General features: G+C 41.7%; 1 long non-coding RNA gene across 1 annotated transcript; it reads left to right on the plus strand.

The window, feature by feature from the left end:
• The first annotated feature begins 1,774 nt into the window (after positions 1 to 1,774).
• LOC124266984 lies at positions 1,775 to 6,514 on the plus strand. Its single transcript, XR_006895919.1, has 3 exons — positions 1,775 to 1,840; positions 5,584 to 5,586; positions 6,450 to 6,514. It is a non-coding gene; the product is annotated as an uncharacterized LOC124266984 (long non-coding RNA).
• Positions 6,515 to 13,783: the final 7,269 nt, after the last annotated feature.

Genomic DNA, 13,783 nt, shown 5'->3' on the forward strand with positions numbered 1-13,783 from the left:
GATCTACGCAACTGGGATACGATGACATGTGTCAACAAGTCAGCGAGACTGACCACCCAATCCCGTTAGTCGCCTCTTACGACAAGCATGGATTACTGCATGAAGACAACCTCAAACCCGTTTGTTTCATATGAGGGGCGGTGGGGAAGCCCTGTGGGGATAGCGTTCGCTTGTGACATGTTCGATTCCCCACACGGTCACAATTAATGTGTGAAGCCCAGTTCTGGTGTCCCCTACCGTGATATTGCTGGAATATTGTTAAAAGCGGGGTAAAACACAACCCACTGACACCCAGTATGACAAAATAACAAACAAAGCCATCAAAAGATATTTGAAAAAGACCATGAGTGAATAATATTGCAGCTATTGGACTCAGGTAAGGTGGAAATACCTGACATTACAACAGACAATGTAACCAGTTGTTGTTTTGCTACAATTAATGGTTTCTAAATTATGGTCATAAAGTATGAAGAAAAAGAGCCGTTCTTCTTTTTCAGAGACAAAACAAATCTGCAGGGCTATAATTGGCTATAATTGTTTGGAATTTCACAACACAATTACAGATTCTTATCACCCATCACTGACATGCCAGTAAATGTGTGTGTGCTAGAAATACCTACTGCGCCCAGTTCCTCTCTCCAAAGACCCTTAACTGCAATTTTCGTTTAATTGTCAATCCCACTTCTTACCTGAGAAGGAGTGAGTAAGTTTTGGTTTTACGCCGCTTTAGCAATATTCCAGCAATATCAAGGCGGGAGACACCAGAAATGGGCTTCACACATTGTATCCATGTGGGGAATCGAACCCGGGTCTTCGGTATGACGAGCGAGCTTTAACCACCAGGCTACACCACCGCCCCTACCAGAAAAAGAATGAAACAACTGAAGAATATAGAGACTTTCTATATCACTCTGTCTTCAATGTAATTACACCTGTTGTCGGAGCACTATAGAATCGGGGACAGCGAAGGAACAGAAGGTCTTGACTCCTGAGGTTGGGGAGTGGTTTGGGAACCTCTCCATGTACTTCTATACTAAACACAGATGACAACTTTGAAATTAACTCCATAATTACAGGCTCTGTCTCTGCATGGATTCTGTGAATTCAGCAGATTTGTACAGACCCTGAAACTGGTAATATAGACTTGCCACACATCTCTACCTTGTGAGGTGATGTGGCTGGCGTAAGCCAATTTCGCTGACGACGGGGTAGGTGGGAGCCAATGTAATAAGTAATAAATGTTAATAAGGGATAAACCACCTTACCTAAAAATATAAATGCTGGGGCATTAAACCTAAGTTGGATTTGGAAAAAAAACTTTTATAACCATAAATAGAGATAAAAATAATAAAAAGCCAAGTTAAAAGAAGGAAAAAAGGAGGGATAAATAGGAGTAGTGATTGTTAATAAGTAAGAGATAGAGTTGAAATAAACGATAGGTGACATAAAAGGGGCCTAAGGGGTGGGGACGGGGTGAATATTGAACATGTATAGCATAGGGGCAGATATTTAAATGCAGTTAAGCTGCATAAGCTATATAAGGGGCCATATAAAGAATGAATAAAAAGGTGTTAAGCTGGACGGGTAGAGGCGGGGCTGAGGGGAGCAAGGGAGGCGCAATGAGGCATAGGCCGGGCTGAGGGACAAGCGGTAGTAGTGAGCTGGCTGGCGAGTGACCTTGACCTTGGCAGTATGGGCTTATGACGGGCTGTTTACATTAGCGAGAGGGGAGAGCGAGCGTGGCGTGAAGAGTATGGATAAAATGAAATTGAGAGCCGTGTCTAAAGTTGTAGGGGCAGAATGGATAACTGAGGTTTGAACGGCTGGCCTGAATGTTGCAGTGAGTGGGAGGTGAGAGAAGTGGCTGTAGCTTATTTAATGAGTTCTAAATTCTTTTAGAAGGTTTGAGTTTTGGAAATAATGTTAGGGCGTTGGAAGATACTTTGTTGGGCTGTGTGGGTTGAGGAGTAGTGGATGTTATTGTGATATTTAGAGAGAATGCTGTTTTGTAGTTGCTTAATGTTTGTCTCTTTGTAGATGGCAGTGTATGAGTATGTGGATTTATGTCTCTTTGGGTATTACAGTGTGTGCATAGTCCATCTGCATGTCTATTTTGTTTGTAAAGTGTGTGGTTGAGGTTTGTGGATTTGTGTGATGAGTCTGTTTATGGCCGTGTCAATATTTTTAATGTTTGAAAAATGTAGGATTTTCCTTAAGGGTGATTTTATAATGGAAGTAACCCATGTTGATTTGTTATTGTTTATGTTGTGTTGAAAGTCAGTATGAAGAATATTTGATTTAATGAGTTGTTTAGTTTCTGTTTTGGATGTATGAAAGTTTATATTTGGTGATTTGTGTGTTGTTGCTAATTTGGCTGCTGTATCTGCTGTGTCGTTTCCTAATATGTTTGAATGGCCTGGTATCCAGGTGAAAGTAATGTTTTATTTGCTCGCTTAAGTGAGTCGGTTTGGATTGTGATATTATGAATGAGATCAGGGCTTAGATTTGGAGTAATTTGTTATGTACATGTATTTGCCTAATGGAGTTTAGTGAGTCGGAGAGAATTAGGAAGTTAGTTTGTGGGAGGGTAGGTATTAGGTGGAGTGCAGTGAGGATAGCTGTTAGTTCTGCTGTATGTATTGAGGTGTGGTTTGTATAGTGCAGGTTGGTTGTAATGGGGGTTTGTTGGACATGTATGCCTATACCAGTTGTTTTGTTTGGGGCTGATTGAGGCGCCTGTATATATATGGGTGTGTGTTGGGTAGTTATTGTTGATATAGTTGTTTGTGATGTTTGTTATGGTGGGTTTGTTGGTGTTTTTGGTAACTGCTGGAGAATGTTGTCTAGGGTGGTGTCTGTGGTGGGTGGGGGTATGTCGTGAATGTAGCTTGTAATGGGAGGTGTATGTTGTATGTCGCTTTAGCTGTTGTGCCTGTAGTAGTTTATGGAGGTGGGTGAGGCATGGAGCTTTAGGGGATTTAATTTGAATTTCTTGAGTGTTGATTTTTTATGTTGGTGTATTTATGTGTGACGAGTTTAAATAGTGGGTAAATGTTGGGCCCCAGCCCAGTAAGTGAGTGTTGTTTGGTTGATTCTTTGTGTGAATGAAGTGGTGCCTGAGAGAGTAGAAGTAATGTGTTTAGGGAGGTACCAGTCCTCATGCCTAGGGCTAATTTTAGGGCTTTATATTGGATGGAGTTTATTTTTGAGGTTACAGGAGGAGAGGGAGTGGAGAATGGGGCGCGCGAGTCCAGTTTAGGCAGAATGAGCGTTTTGTATATGTTAATAAGTGTGTGTTTGTTGGCTTCCAGTTTGTGCATGATGGCTCTCATTAAGTTGAGATCTTTTGACAAGAATTGACCAGGTTATGAATGTGGGGTGTCCATGACATATGTTGGTCAAAGGTTACTCCTAGGAATTTTGCTTCCTTTTAATTCAATTTTTTGGTTATTTAGGTGCAGTTTGGGTGTAAAATTTTGCATTCTTTGTGTTTTGAAGAGTATGCCCACGGTTTTTTAACATTAATGAGGAACCCCACTGTTGGGCCCAATTTTGAATATGGTTAAGCATTTTTGGCATTTTGTAGAGACTTGTTTGACCGAAGCGGAAGAAGTCCAGAAGGAAATATCGCCGGGTAAATTTGGCTTTTGAAATTTCAGGCCATTTATCTGGGAATATGTCGTTGATCATGAAATTAAAAAGTGTTGGTGATAATATGCTGCCCTGGGGGGTCCCATGTTCTAGGGGATGGGGGTCCGAGAGGGTGTTGTGAGATTTGAGGATTATCTGTCTATTATTAAGGAAAGAGTGGATGAAATTTAGAATTCTGCCGTTAATGGCATATTTTTGGAGTTTTTGTATGAGGCTGTTTTGCCAAACCATATCAAATGCTTTACTAAAGTCGATGAAAATGGCCATAGTGTATTGTTTTTGTGCATGGGCTACCTTGATGTCTTGTTCCAAATGTAAAATATGGTCTAAAGTTTGCCTGTTTGGAGTAAAGCCGCTCTGGTCCTCCTTAATTAGATTTTTTGTGTATATAAGGTGTTTGAGCCTGTTGTTAATAATGCTTTCTAAAGTTTTACATAGATGAGAGGTGAGGGAGATAGGGCGATAAGAATCAGGCTCATTTCTAGGTTTCCCTGGTTTGAGAACTGGCACCACCTTGGCTGTTTTCCATGAGTTTGGGATAGTACCTGAGGTCCAGATATGATTAAAGAGGGTAAGTGTTAAGTTTTGCATGTTAGGTGTTAATTTGTTGAGTATAGTGTATGTAATGGTATCTGGACCCGGGGCTGAGGCTGTCTGTTTGTTTCTGAGTGCAGATTGGAGTTCGTGTATATTTATTATTTTGTTTATAGGTAGATCTGTGTGTGGTGGTTGTGGGGTGTATGGGGGCTGCTTGAAATGGTGTTTTGAAAAGAAGGTGGGTAGTTGGTGGAGCTACTGACAGCCGAGAGGTGGGCAGCAAATGCATTAGCTCTGTCTTTGTTTGTGGCTAGGTCCGGAAGGTTTGGATAAATAGTTTTTTTTTGGAAATGCCCTTAATGGCATTAGATTTTTTCCACATAGTTCTAGAGTTTCGATTTGTTAGCTTAAAGGGTGGAACAGAATTGTTTCCAGTGGTCATTTTTGCCGCCCTCAATTAATTTTTTAGTTTTATTTCTTAGTTGTTTTGCCAAGTGTAATTTCGAACGGTCCCTCTTGGATTGATTTAGGGCCTTTTTCTTGCCTTCTGGCTTTGATGATTTCTGTGCTCCACCAGGGACTGTTTTTGTGCAGGGTTATATCGAAAAGTTGGAATGCATTTTCTGAGATGTCTAGTATGGCATTAGTCAGGTTTTGTGTTGAAAGTGTTTATGTCTGTGTTGAAAATGGCTGTGGTGTCTCATTTGTTTACAAAAGCGGCTGAGAATTTGTTCCAATTTGCTTTTTTAATGTTGAATCTTAGTTCAGTGGGTGGCTGTGGTGGGGTGGTGGGGTGTGGGTGGGTATGTGTGATGTGATTGTGATTTTGATGGGACAGTGGTCACTGCCCCAGGTGTCATCGTGGACCTCCCATATACAAGCTTGTGTAATTTTGGGTGTGGTGAGAGTAATGTCGATGGCTGTGGGTGAGTGTAGATGGGAGAGGGGGTAGCGGGTGGGTTGATTGTCGCTTGAGTGAGTTAAGGCTTGTGTGTGCTTAGCCAGTCAGTAAGGTGGGTGCCATTTGAATCAGTATAGGGTCTTGTGCCCCACAGTGGGTGGTGTGCATTAAAGTCACCGAGGATAATGGTTTGGGGACTTATACATTTTGCCAGAATGTCCAAATCTTGGGTGGTAATTTTGAAATTTGGTCTTCTATAGACATTAATGATGGTTAAGTCTTTGTTATTCATTTTAGTTGATATTGCCAGGACTTCGAGATCTTGTACAGGAATTTGCAATATGTTATAGTTTAGTTCCTCTGCAATGAAAATCCCCAGTCCCCCTGCAGGGGGCCGGACAGTTAGTTGGCCGTGGTCTGTCTTTATGAATAAAATTGTAGCCCTGGTAATTTGAAGGCGGTTTTGGGGATAATTTTGTTTCTTGCAGAGCCAGGATGTCGGGTGAAATTTTGTTATGGGCAATGAGTGCCTTGAGCTCATGCTCATGAGCTTGAGACTGTTGCAGTTCCACTGTATAAGTGCCATGATTACTGCAATTAGGAATATGGGTTTTATAAATGCCATGGCGTGGGGCATGAATTTTGAAGAATGAAGATTTGGTGCTAAAGTAGCTTAGAGGTTTGTTGTTTAGAAGGGTTTTTGAGGGCGATGAGTAGACTGGCCAAGCTTTGTGGTAGAGTTTGGATTTATGTGCAAGGGTGTATAGTTTTTGACTGTTGGTTTTTCCATTGTTGTGGCTGCGATGATGAGTTCTACTATTTTGTTAAGGTTTGGGTTTAATTTTTTGAGGTGTGAGGGTTAGTGAGGGTTTGTGGGCAGGTGCTGGGTGTTTTAGGTGGGAGGGCTTGAGTTTTAATTGTGGGTAGGGGGGCTTGGTGGTTTGTGTTGGGAGGTGCTTGGAGGGTGGGGTGGGGTTTACGGGTTTGGAGGGGGCTGCAGTTTGGGACGGATGGTTTAGGTCGGGCAGTTGGGGTGGGTGTGGAGGAGGGGGTTGTTTAGGGGTGCCGGATTGTGGCGGCCTTGGGGTGGGTAAGATGGGGGTTATGTTTGGGTGGGTGGGTGGGGGGGCCTGGAGGTTTGGTGGTTGGTTGGGGTGGCCGTTGTTTTGGGTTTTGGTGGTGGTGGGGGTGAGTAGAGTGATGAGTTGGGGTGGAGGAGGTATAGGGGAGGATGAGCTGGCTGAGAGGATGGAGTGATATGGAAAGTAGTGTGCGTGCTGGTTTTGGCAGGTCAGTGTTTTTGATGTGTTTGTTTAGCCTGAGGATGTGTTTTGCTTGATGGGGCATGTATTTTGTGTAGCGGTGTGGCCGGGTGTGTTGCAGTGAATGCAGTATTTCTGTTGGCGACATTCATCGAGAGTGTGTGTGTCCGACCCGCATTTTGGGGCATAACATTGGGAGCTTGCATGAATCTGAGATGTGTGGAGTATGAAAAACAGTATTTGCATTGTTGTGGGTTTTGCGTGTTGGATGTACTTTGTGGTGGTAAGGGCCCAAATGTAATGTGGGTGGGGAGTGTAGTGGTGTCAAATGTGAGGAAGGTTGTTTTGTGTGTTGGGGTTGTAGGTGGTGAGTTGTCTGTTGTTGATAGTTCTATAGTTGGTGATTTTGGTTGGTTGGGGATGGTGTTTTACGATGCTGATGTAGTGTTTGATATCTGATTCAGTTTCTCTTGTGTCTATGTATATAACGTCTTGGATGGATGTCTGCCAGCGTGGATACTCGCCAACTTATCTGTGTGCCGTCGATGAGTGTGTTTTTAAGGTGTTGTTTAGTGCTTGTTGGTCTGTGAATGTGATTTTGAAGCCCTCGTCCGCATAATTATTTATGCATTTGTATTGTATGTTGTGTTGTTTGAGGCAAAGGGCAAATTTGTTTATTGACTAAGTGTGGTTGAGTGGCGTGTGGGTGTTTGTAGCAAAGGCAAGGAGGATAAGTTTGTTTTCTTGGGGTTGAGGTGGGGTAGCTTTGTCACATTTTTTTTTGCTAGATTGGTTTTCGGTGGGTGAAATGTGTGGGCGTTTGGTGGATTTAGTTTTGTTGCTTGGGGGTTGTGAGGGAGGGGGTGGTTGTTTGGTTGTTTGTTGGGGTGGGACGAGGGAGTCGAAATCATTACCAAAATTAATGGGGATGGGGTTTAGTTGCTGTAGGGAGGTGGAGGGGTGGGAAGTCTTTTGTTGGTGTAGAAAACAATGAGAGGGTAAGGGAGGGGGAGGCCATGATGAAGTGTAGAGGGGATGGGGGAGGGTGTTTGTTTGGATGGGTGGGCAGTAGGGGCTGGAATTATGTACACTATGTACAGCAATAAATACAAAACAAATGGAAAATAAAGCACATATATACAAGAAATTAGGAAAAGAAATGAGAGATGATTTTATGGAGAGCAGTAGCTCGATTGTTTTAGGTTTTACGAAAAGTCTCTGGGAGTAGTAAACAGTTTTTCAGGGGAAACACTTGCATGTGTCCTGGCCGAGAGGCCGGGTCGGGCCGGCCGTGGGTGAATCTGAAGGCCTGTTTGCTGTGGGCTTGAGAGGAGGAGGAGATTGGTGGTGGCAGGGCCAGCTTTTGTTGATAGCAATGGCGGCAATCGGTGCAGGGTGATTGGTGTCACCAGTGACGAGCTCCAAGCGCAAAAGGATGTACTAGCCCAGACTGAAGCTGGTTTTATAGTGCTAGCCCACTGAGATACTATGCCGCAGTGAAGCATGAATACCCCACTCAGACACAGTATACTGACTCGAAGTCGACCGACCAGTCCTTGTTGTACCCATTAATGCCGAGTGAGTGCCAGGCAGGGACCAACAAGTACCATATTTTAACGCGTCTTTTGGTAAGACGCTGCGGTCGGGATCGAACTCAGCGACCTTCAAGCTCTCAGGCTGGACGCTCTAACCACTACACCACGGAGGCGGGTCTCTACCATGTATGGGCTACATGGGGTTTATTTGTTTCCAGGGTCTGTATGACAGACTACCTATTACATAGTGACAATAAAACGAAACGGACTTAAAGGTGGGGTTGGGTGTGTGTGTGTGTGTGTGTGTGGTAACGCATACAGTCAAAATGGGTTCGACTAAATTCACTCTCTCATACATGTGATCATTTCAAAAACATATCAGTTACGTTTCGGCAGATTTTATCACGCAGACATTGTGATCATCCAATCCTTATTAAACCGGGGGAGGATGAAAAGTGGGAAAAACTCGATGTGTCTGTGGCAGTGTCTAGTAGTGAATCATTTGGCCCCCCACACTGAAAGGAGTGACAGTACCTTACCCACCCCGACGTGTCAATGACTGCATCACTTCAGGATTTCCTCAGAGGATGCTCACAAACCGACACACAGACAAAGGGGATTGACCCACATTCACTCACTCACACAAGTGGTAGTTACACCAAAACATTTTATACTGAGCTGCTATACAGAAACACATCAGTTTCGTTTCCACATATTTTATTGCATTTCAGTGGATACATGTTCATGACATGCACGATACACATGAACTGGATAGGTTCGCTTTGACGATGGCTGATCTGTGATATAACTCTCTGGGGGAGAAGAGGGCTGCCTATCTTCAACCTGTGAACAGAAAAGTAACTCATCAAAATCTCTGATCAAAGCAAGGTCCATTGCATGTTCCCGACTATATCATAAGTGTCTATGAAACACTGTCATTCCAAATATAGGATTTCTTGAGTCCTGCTTTTTATTCATTGCATGCAACGTACTATGAACATTGTCCCTTCAAATGGTCTCTCTTTGGAATCTCTGGGAATATTTGAAAAGATCTCCTAATTTTTTACGTTTATACATTTAACGCACATTTTGACTCAGGTATAATCAAATAAAGATACAACTATTGTCATGTTGATGGAGCAGTGCGTGAATGTACATATCTCAATTGACTTCTAATATTGTTACTTTTCACATGATGTTTGGGATTTTCGCATGGGGATTTTGATTAGCGTGTTGTCCAGTACCGCCACTACCTCCATAAAACGGAATCGTGCAGAAATAAAACTTAGGAACTCCAGTAACAAAATCTACTAAAATACTGCAGGTTAGACGTCAGCTGCCACCGCCACCCTGCTCTGATGTCATGGCCATGATGTGTCGTTGCTGAGGCAGGCAAATGATGTTTTCACTGGTCCAATCATCACTGCAAAATATTTACTCACACACAGACATAAACATATTCAAGGAGACTACAGTATCGGCCATTGCCAGTATTGTATTCGTACACATCGTCCTGGTATGGTACCAATAGCTGACTCTAAGAACGGGGACAAAACCACACTCCCTCACTAACACGTAGCAGAGGGCATCTAGGACATAGGACCAACTACTCAGATTGTAGGACTACAGTTCGGTTATGTGATAGATGAACGGATTTGTCGTAGAAGTGCAGTGGCATTGCTTAACCTAGCAGGGGTCGGTGAGATGACCTAGTCATTATAGTGTGTGCACGCCTCATACTGAAGACACGGTTTACAATGTGTGAGGGCCCATTTCTCGTGTGATATTGCTGGAATAAAAAGTAACTACTCACACACTACACACTACTACTCAATACTACTACACGCGCACGCGCAATCAAAACAAAAACAAAACAAGACAAATCAGCTAGAAAGTAAAAAGCAATATTTAATAGTTCATACTCATAAGAGCCAAATAAATATTTAAAAACTGGACTTAAATCTTGTCCGAAAAAGCCAAAATAAACAAGGAAATATAGTCTTTTATGATACAAAGAGCTTTTATCGATGAATAATCCCAAAACCACCAAATATCCCGAAAGGTCCGAAAAAACGTCCAAAAAGGTCCAAAACGTAGAAAGTCACCAAACATATTGTATTTAGGATTCAATGCAATTAATTATTATTCCAAGGTGGCAAGATGTCACTCGATGTGTCCATCTTAAACACACTTCCTCAAGAATCCAAACAACTGTAAGATGTCACTCTAAGCGTCCATCTTAAACACACTCCTCAAGAATCCAAACAGTCACAAGATGTCACTCTAAGGCGTCCATCTTAAAACACACTCCTCAGGAATCAAACAATTGCAAGATGTCACTCCAAAGCGTCCATCTTAAACACACTCCTCAAAGAATACAAACAGTCACAAGATGTCACTCTAAGCGTCCATCTTAAAACACACTCCTCAAAATCCAAACAGTCACAAGATGTCACTCTAAGCGTCCATCTTAAACACACTCCTCAAGAATCCAAACAGTCACAAGATGTCACTCAAGAAGCGTCCATCTTAAACACACTCCTCAAGAATCAAACAGTCACGCACGATGTCACTCTAAGCGTCCATCTTAAACACACTCCTCAAGAATCCAAACAGTTGCAAGATGTCACTCTAAGCGTCCATCTTAAACACACTCCTCAAGAATCCAAACAATTGCAAGATGTCACTCTAAGCGTCCATCTTAAACACACTCCTCAAGAATCCAAACAATTGCAAGATGTCACTCTAAGCGTCCATCTTAAACACACTCCTCAAGAATACAAACAATTGCAAGATGTCACTCTAAGCGTCCATCTTAAACACACTCCTCAAGAATCCAAACAATTGCAAGATGTCACTCTAAGCGTCCATCTTAAACACACCTCCTCAAAATCCAAACAATTGCAAGATGTCACTCCTAAGCGTCCATCTTAAACACACTCTTCAAGAATACAAACAGTTGCAAGATGTCACTCTAAGTCCATCTTAAACACACTCTTCAAGAATCCAAACATTTCCTAAGATGTCCTCTAAGCGCTCCATCTTAAACACACTCTTCAAGAAGAATCCAAACAATTGTAAGATGTCACTCTAAGCGTCCATCTTAAACACACTCTTCAAGAATCCAAACATTTCCAAGATGTCACTCTAAGCGTCCATCTTAAACACACTCTTCAAGAATCCAAACAATTGCAAGATGTCACTCTAAGCGTCCATCTTAAACACACTCTTCAAGAATACAAACATTTCCAAGATGTCACTCTAAGCGTCCATCTTAAACACACTCTTCAAGAATCCAACAATTGCAAGATGTCACTCTAAGCGTCCATCTTAAACACACTCCTCAAGAATACAAAACAATTCCAAGATGTCACTCTAAGCGTCCATCTTCACACGGAACACTCTCCTCAAAAATCCAGACACACGTGACAGGAGAGACTCGAACTGGGGACTGGGTCAGGGGTGTCGTCATCATCCAGGTTGATGTCAACGAAGTGGGGGGCCATCACGAGAAACGGAGTAGGGGTGGGGTAGGGAGAGGAAGGTGGGAGGGGTGGGCAGCTCAGACAGGGGTTCAAGGATGGTCATGTATCTCCCAGTAGGACGCTGACAGGGGAGGGAGAGAAAGGAAAAGTAGAGAGTGACAGAAGGTGGAAGTAGAGAAAAGGGTGGATGTTCATAGTTGATTAATAGTCATAATGTAGAAAAATGTGATTTCGATAAGGTATAGGTATTTACTGTTACACATGCACATTGAGAGTAGTGTCCAAATTAATAGTATATGTGTTGAGTATGACATTGTGTTAGTAAATGATGGTTGAAGTTCATACACAAAATAAAAGACACACACAATTTCAGTCTTATAATAACTATAAAATAACGGATTCCCTAAGACACCCACTTGGCGAGGAGGGGCCCAGATGTCAAAGTTCAAAGGGAACCTGATCCACGAGGTCAAGGGCTGTTGGGGAAAGAAGGAATGAGAGTCTTAGAAATAACTCAACAGAACAAACAGAACCATATATGCTGTATCAAAACTGATCATGAGTAAAACCAGGACATCTAAATGAGTGGATCATTAAGTTGGGACACTTAATCCACTGGCATATTCATTAGGGTGACATTAAAAGTATTCCCTATGTTCTCTGCAAAACACTTATGTATTTTATGTATAGAAGTATTCTATTTTATTATATTCAGTTTTAAAAGTGCAAAGGGAACTTCATTGCGGGGTTCAAGAGCTGTGGCAAGGAAAAAATGAATGACAGTCTGTTAAATAATCAAACAACAAACAGAACCTGACTGTATCAAACCTTCATCTACAAAATGGCTTCATTAAACCCTAACTGATGATGAGAGTGAATGAGGCTACTAAAACAACCAATGTAACAACCAATAATTTAATTTTGACATTTTAAATCTTGCATGTTCATTTAGGTATACCCTATACTTTGCAGATATATACAATTATTTAGTTTATCTATATAATTATTCATTTTATTTAATTACGTTATAACAAACAAGCATGTACAGTGCAAATTTATCCTTATTTTGTCTATGTATCAGTGCATATATAAAGGTATGTTTGGTTGATGTCAAGATAATATTACCCCTAAAACCTTAAATGAGTTAATGTTCCTAAGTAGCAGCAGGTGTAAGTAAAATGGTGCTGTCAATGTATAAAACAAAATCCATGCTGACATAATTAAACAGGTTATTTTGTAATACCATTGGTCTACCAATGGCCCAAACCATGCTCTTTACCCAGTGATTTACGATACAGATCAGAAGAAGGTTTATGCATTTATATTTATAAATAACATATATGTAGTCGGTTGGGAGCACCTTTAGAATTCACCCACCACAATTCCATATGTTTGTTCCTCTATCGCAAGTCACCTGTCGCTAAGACAAGCAAACTTAGGGGTAAATTCTCAGTGAATACCGTTGGCCATAATGTATATAATGTATAAATATATCACAATAAGACGCTAGCTGGAAGCATGTTGACATTGTTAATGTTTTTTGATACATGCATTACTGATTGGTCGTCACGGGCTGTTGTTTAGCCCGTTCAACCTGGTTTTAGAAGCGCTCGTAAAAGCATCATGTCAGTGACCACAGTTCACATACTGCTCGACAGGCACACCTCTCTAAGGTAATAATTAATGAGTGAGTTTAGTTTTTACGCCGCACTCCAGCAATATTCCAACTATATGGCGACAGTCTGTAAATAATCAAGTCTAGACCAAACAATCCAGTGGTCAACAGCATGGAACATAGATCTACGCTATTGGGACACGATGAGGTAATAATTAATAGTTTTAAATGATAATTTCTAAATAATATAAATAACTCCTAAATAACGGACTGGCATCCTTAGACAACTGGAATTGGGACACTCATGACCATATCCCTTATCAACATGCTGGCTATATTGCCTTATCTGAGCAGTCCTGTCAAGAGTGGCAATGTACCAGGACAGCTGTAGAAAACAGAACAGGGTTCATACAGTTTTGAACAATCGAAGTTATGGCACTTTAGGGGCTTTTTCAAGACCCAGTCAATAATTTAAGGAACTATAGAAACCCATAAGAAATCAATAGTTGAAGACACTCAAGGTTGGTCAAATGCGGAACGACCATAAGAGGGAAATAACTCTTAGTTACATCCCTGTACTGGGAAAGTTTGGCTTCAAGGGATGGAGATTATTTAACACATTTGGTATAAGTAGTTTATTAAAGTTGACACGTTTTGCTAAATATAGGGCCTTTTAGGGCAAATCACTGGCAATTAGGTATCATTTCCAAATTTCAGGTTTGTTTCAAGCCCCGCTGAAACCTGCACAGAATATCGACATGGGTGGTATCCATACAATAAAACCCTCAGCCAACCAC

The sequence above is a fragment of the Haliotis rubra genome, unplaced genomic scaffold, assembly GCF_003918875.1.
Source record: "Haliotis rubra isolate DU_JTF1 unplaced genomic scaffold, ASM391887v1 Scf100, whole genome shotgun sequence".
Taxonomy (NCBI): Eukaryota; Metazoa; Mollusca; class Gastropoda; order Lepetellida; family Haliotidae; genus Haliotis; species Haliotis rubra.